At 40.8% G+C, this 6827-nt stretch overlaps 1 long non-coding RNA gene across 1 annotated transcript in view; it reads right to left on the reverse strand.

Moving 5' to 3' along the window:
• Positions 1–1088: 1088 nt before the first annotated feature.
• LOC106726004 overlaps positions 1089–6827 on the reverse strand; it is an 11338-nt gene continuing 5599 nt past the window's right edge. Inside the window, exons 2-3 of the long non-coding RNA XR_001362020.1 lie at positions 6622–6624; positions 1089–1098 (exon numbers count right to left, since the gene is read on the reverse strand). This is a non-coding gene — a long non-coding RNA (uncharacterized LOC106726004). The remainder of the gene's footprint in view (positions 1099–6621; positions 6625–6827) is intronic.

Raw genomic sequence — 6827 nt, forward strand, 5'->3', positions numbered from 1 at the left:
GGTCTTTTTTTTTTTTTAGTTTTTTTCATTTCAAATGGCCCGGATTCGGCCTGCGGGCCATAGTTTGCCCACGGCTGATCTAGACCATCATTTTGGGAAGATATAGGGTTAGTTCTAGTTACAAAATTTTCATCAACTGATCAACACATAACCTTATTTTATGTGTATTCCTGTTTATAGACACTTATTTAATATATATACTTGGTTTATTAACATAGAATTTATAACAAGCATCAATATAATTCATGCTCAAAAACAGATTATATAACATTTTTTCAATAAAGCACATCAGAGACTTTTTATACTAGGAAAAAATTGATAATGCCTTAATATTATGAATCATTTTAAACAGTAAAATCACCAAGAATAAAAAACAAAACAGGGGAAGAGGCCTTGCTGGTTTTGCTTAGTGGATAGAGCGTCGGCCTGTGGACTGAAGGGTCCCGGGTTCAATTCCAGTCAAGGGCACATGCCTAGGTTGTGGGCTCAGTCCCCAGTGGGGGGTGTGCAGGAGGCAGCCAATCAATGATTCCCTATCATCATTGATGTTTCTATCTCTCTCTTCCTCTTCCTTCCTCTCTGAAATCAATAAAAATATATTAAAAAAAGAAAAAAACAGGGGAAGAATGGTAGTACTTAATAGACCATGAAAAGTAGGCTTGTTGTAGTCAGAGACGTAAAATGAGAATGCATAGTGTTGCTTTGTTTGACTTCAGCTAGGAACATGTGTGTTGGTGACTCAAATTTTTCAGTGCTCTGTTCATGTCTGAATTACCACAAAAGTGCCATGATTATTGATCTGCAAATATGTAACCTATGAATAATTAAAATTATATACACACACATCTGTGAATAAAATACACATATATCCATGAATATATATGCACACATGAACAAAGGGAATTGAATAAACACACACACACACACACACACCTGTTTCTGTCTCATTGTCTCTGCCCATCTCTCTCCATGAGGGTATATACATATCATACTGATTTTGTTTCTGTGGAAGAAACTTCTCTAGTATACTCCTCATTTATCTACTTTAACTCTTTGCTTTGATTTTACTTTTTTTTTTTTTGAGGCCAATTTTGAGCACTACAGTACTTTCAATTATCCTTAACCTGCTTATTTATCTTTTATAATGTTCTAACTTTATATAGTACTTGGGGCCCAGAGCACGAATCCGTGCACCGTGAAAGGACCTGTGGACCAAAAGGCTGCCATGGGCACACAGGTGGGTCTTGGCCCATCCTCGATGCCCCCACATGGCCCCTCCTGCTGTGCCCCCCCAGTCCCCTGTCTGCCAGCAGCCCTGCTCCCCCGGCCCCTGCTCCCACGCACTGATGGCGCCACTTGCACCCCCTGACTCCACGAAGCAATTGGGGCCAGTGGCAGCACCGGGTGTGAGCAGGGCCATCACCGTCAGTAGGTGTGAGTGGCAGCTGCTGCCCTGATCAGCTCTCAGGAGCAGGGGGAGTTGGAGAAGCCTTCAGGGGCCATTGGGGCTGGCAGCTGCCGTTCGCAACTGTTGATGGTGCTGAGCATTCAGGGCCAGCACCAGCAGCAGTTGTGAGCACCGGCAGCAGTTGTGAGCACCAGGCAGGACCGCAGTACACGGGAGCAAAGAATTTTCAGTAACCACCAGAGGCTGGCCCCGATGACAGTGACCGGTGCCACGCATTGGTATGGCATCCCTGCTCAACTGCTCTACCATCCTTCTGCGGCTGATACACGCCATGTTCCAGGCTCTGCCTCCTGCTGCTGATGCCTGTAATGTTTTGCATGTACCCCCTGGTGGTTAGCACATGTCATAGCAACCAGTCGTTCGGTTGTTCAGCGGTTCAGTCTATTTGCATATTAGTGTTTTATTTTTATAGATGCTTATCATGCCCTAACATTATGTTCTAACATTATAAATGTGTTTATATTGCATATTTATCCATTATTATTTATTGTTTATCTCCCCAGATTCAATGTAAACCTCATAAGAAAAAGATTTAGATCTGTTCTGTTCACTGATGTATCAATATTGCTTATAATATTTGGAAGATAATAAGTGCTTAAGTATTTTTCAATGGATGAATGAGATGCTTGATATGAACATTGGGTTTTAAGTTAATTTGCTTGCAGTTCTCTTCAATGAACTTGAAACCAGATTGCTGTCTCTAAATTTATTCTTCTTAAAAATTGTAATGTAGACAGCATGATGTTTAGTTAAATGTTTCCAGAGTCTACCTTTTTAACAAATATATCTAATTTCCAGGTGACTCAAATTTGAGAAATGAGCATCAGAGCCAGGTGGGGTATTAATAAGCAGTTTGTGCTCAAGAGTGGAATAAGAAGAGAGATAAGAACACTTGCATATAGACCAAAGTGTGTATTGCCACACTTGCTTTGGAATGTTATTTGGCACTACATTCATCCAAAAGCTAAAGATCTAATTTTCCTACAGCATAGCAATTTCATTCCTAGTTATATATCCCTCCAAAATAAAGACATATGACTATCAAAATATCTATAATAAATGCATAATATACAAATTGACCAAATGGCTGAACAGCAGAACAACCTTCCAGATGTCCTTCCGAACGATCTCCCGAGTGACCTTCCGGACCAAGCCTGGGCTGTAGCTGTGGGATCGAGGCAGCTGCCGAAGCTGCAAGGGATCGAGACAGCCACTGCAGCTGTGAAGGCCTATTCTTGCACGAATTTCGTGCATCGGGCCTCTAGTATGTACAATATGCTCATAGCAGTTTTCTTTAAAATAGTTGCATATTGAAAGTATCATCAAAACTTAAGATGAATAAATACATTCTTATTTTTCATGCTCTAAAATGCTAGTGTTGAGCAACCAATACTAATATTTACTAATTTTATCCTGAATGTCCACAAGAAGTGATCTAAACTATACATAAAATATCATTATTCACTTAAAAATATCATTACTTACGTATATGTAATGATTTTATCTACTTATATGAAGGAGAAAGAGGGAGATGCCTCCCTTTCCTCTCCCAAAATGGGGGTGGGGGACTTTTGCTCCTTGCATAAAAGATGGAAAGGATTCTGAGTTATCACTTCAACCTTTGGAATAGAAATAAAATCTCTCCAAGGACTAGAAAGTTCTAGATGTCTTCAGATTACACAACCTGGAGATGTCTCCAAAGTCATGGGACTTTTTTTTCTTTTCTCTTGAAACGTAAACACATACCTCTGGAGTTAAGTAAATATCTCTGGAGTTTTGTGTGTATGTGTATATATATATAATAGACAAACATGGTAATTGACCGTACCTCAGACAACACTGAGAATCAGATCAGTGATATAAGGAAGTAAAAACCACCCAGTCAGAACAGCAAAAAGAAGAAATAATCCAAAAAATGAAAATAATGTAACAAGCCTCTGGGACAACTTCAAGTGTAACAACATTCATATTTTAGGGGCGCTGAAAGAAGAAGAGAATGAGCAATAAATTGAAAACATATTTGAAAAAATAATGACATAAAACTTTCCTAACCTGATGAAGTGAATAGATATACAAATCCAAAAAATGCAGTGATTCCCAAACAAGATGAACCACAAAGGTCTACACCAAGACACATCATAATTAAAATGCAAAACCCCAGCCGTGATCAGAGCACCAGAGCCGCCTTTGCCCCGCCACCAACTGGTGATCAGAGAAGCTGTGTGGGGCAAGAAAGAGGCAGTGCTGGTGGACACCTCTTCCCTGCCCCCCCCCACCGGTGATCCATGATTGGAGAAGCCGGGAGGGGCAGGGAAGAGGCGGCCCTGACCCCTAAGTAGATCGCAAGCACCTTTCAAACTGCGCGGATAAAAGCCCATGAGACCTGGTCCTGGTCGCCATGTAGATCACGAGCACCTTTCAAACTGCAAACCAGGAGCTCCTACTAGTATAAGATTGTCACCTGATTTTTCAATAGAGATAATGACTTTGAATTATGTATAAAGATGATGGCTAAAACTAGACAATCTTAAAAGAAGCCAGAGGATTAATAAACATTTCCTTCAAAGAAACAATGTTAAGATATTTGCTAACTTTTGCACAATATTTTGAAATCCAGAAGATAATGCAATGGTATCTTTATAACATTAAAAAATAATTGTCTATTAGAAGTAGCATAAATTTGCTATTAAGGATGTAGAGCAAACAGAACACTTGCATATAGACCAAAGTGTGTATTGCCACACTTGCTTTGGAATGTTATTTGGCACTACATTCATCCAAAAGCTAAAGATGTAATTTTCCTATAGCATAGCAATTTCATTCCTAGTTATATATCCCTCAAAAATGAGGACATATGACTATCAAAATATCTGTAATAAATGCATAATATACAAATTGACCAAACGGCTGAACAGCGGAACAACCTTCCAGATGTCCTTCCGAACGATCTCCCGATGGTAAAAGAATTTTACATTATGATCTAAGGGTGGTGGAGTGAGGAGAAGAAGCAGCAGAACAATCCAACAAACAAAAGAAGCCTGGGCTGCAGCTGTGGGATCGAGGCAGCTGCCAAAGCTTCAAGGGATCGAGGCAGCCACTGCAGCTGCAAAGGCCTATTCTTGCATGAATTTCGTGCATCAGGCCTCTAGCATGTACAATATGCTCATAGCAGTTTTCTTTACAATAGTTGCATATTGAAAGTATCATCAAAACTTAAGATGAATAAATACATTCTTATTTTTCATGCTCTAAAATGCTAGTGTTGAGCAACCAATACTAATATTTACTAATTTTATCATGAATGTCCACAAGAAATGATCTAAACTGTACATAAAATATCATTATTCACTTAAAAATATCATTAAAATCATGTAATGATTTTATCTACTTATACGCAGGAGAAAGAGGGAGATGCCTCCCTTTCCTCTCCCAAAATGGGGGTGGGGGACTTTTGCTCCTTGCATAAGAGATGGAAAGGATTCTGAGTTATCACTTCAACTTTTGGAATGGAAATAAAATCTCTCCAAGGACTAGATAAGCCACCTGCCCAAGGTCCCAGGCTGCAGCCACCTGAGAAGCTTCCAGCCCTGTGGTCCAAGGCGCCAGCGCCTGTGGCCTGGAAAATAGGTTCCCTCTTCACCTACTGCAGTCATTACTTCAATATTCCCCTTCTGAATATCGCTCTTGTGCTGAAACCCAACTCCACTTTTCATCCGAAGGATATGGAACAGAGAGAGCAGTGTTAAAAGCTTACATTTTTAAGCCGGTAAGGTTGGTACTTAAACATATAAATAGAAAACTAGAGTCCTTAAGGTAACAAAGGCTACAAAGGACAGGGACAGTGCATGACCTATTATATCCAGCAATCCATATGGGGACTGAAAACTTTGCAATGATGACAATTAGTGAAGATATGAATCAACTAAAATAGTTGACAGGGACAATTCTTCCATCTTTGAAAATATCTACATCAAATCTGTTTAAATAGATTTTCATCTTCATATATATATATGAATTTAATTTGCAAAGCTTTCTTTTTGCTTAGGATCCCAAGTTTCCAGTAAAATTTACTCAGAAAGCTCTTATTCTTAGAAACACAACATATTTTCTATATGCTTCATAACAATGTAACAATATGAAAGAATAAATATTTCTAAACTTAGCAACATGAATGAATCTCACAGATATTTGATGAGTAAATAAATCAGAGAAGGAAGAGTATGTACTTTCTGATTATATTTACATGGAATTGAGGAACGCACAAAAGTAACCTATGGGTGATAAAAATATGAATAACGGTCTCCACTGGAGAGGAAGGTGAACAGGAGGAGGCACATGAAAAAATTCTGGTTCTCGAATGTTTTATGTTGATAGATGTGGTGGTCACAGTGGTATTCAATATATTTTATACTTAAATCTTATGCATTTGTGCATTTTACTGTATTAGAAAGTGAATAAAAAGGTTTCTGAACAGAATAATATTTCAGTGAAAGTAAGAGTTTATATCTTTTGAAAGAAAATGGTCCAGGGGAAACCAAGATGGCGGCATAGGTAAACACCGGAGTTTGCTGCCTCGCACAACCACTTCAAAAATACAACTAAAAGACGGAACGGACATCACCCAGAACCACAGGAAGGCTGGCTGAGTGGAAATTCTACAACTAGAAGGAAAGAGAAAAGCATACCGAGACTCAGAGGTGCGGTGTGGAAGTAAAATACTAAGGTACAGAGGCGCACGCCGAGTGGGCTGGCGGCTGAGGGCACGGTTGTCTTTATCAATCAGGAGGTAATCTCAGGCTCTGAGCTCCAGTTCCAGGCGAGTCTCTGGGGACCCAGACTCATACGGGAGAAGCGGGACTGTCTGGCATCGGTCGGAACTCGAGGGCAGCTTTCTCTCGGAGGTACTTGCAGCAATTGCTGGGACACTGAGAAGCAGGGCCTCTGAAGGCAGGACTGAGAGCAGCCATAACTGCTCGCTCCGCCCGCCCTATTGATCCCTTGGGACCCACCCCGCCCAAGCCCTGCAGGGAGGCTTTTGCTGGATAGCCTCAGGCAAAGGCTAGATTAGCACCTCCCTAGAGATCCAGGAGCCAGGAAGCCCAGAGGTCAGAGTGGGACCATCCAGCTTGCAGCTCCGTGGAACCATAAAAGACACACTCAGGGGGCAGACTCAGTGAGCACCAAAGACCCAATGAAGCAAGTCTTGCCCCAGAAGGGTGTCTTCAGCACAGAAGTTCTCCCACCGTAGACACAGCTGATTCTCACAGCCAATAGGCCTGGAGGCCAATTCCTCCCAGTGATACCTACAACAATCAAGGCTTAACTACAACAAGACTGTGCACAAAGACCACAAGGGGGT

This window comes from Myotis brandtii, unplaced genomic scaffold (assembly GCF_000412655.1).
Source record: "Myotis brandtii unplaced genomic scaffold, ASM41265v1 scaffold21, whole genome shotgun sequence".
Classification (NCBI taxonomy): domain Eukaryota; kingdom Metazoa; phylum Chordata; class Mammalia; order Chiroptera; family Vespertilionidae; genus Myotis; species Myotis brandtii.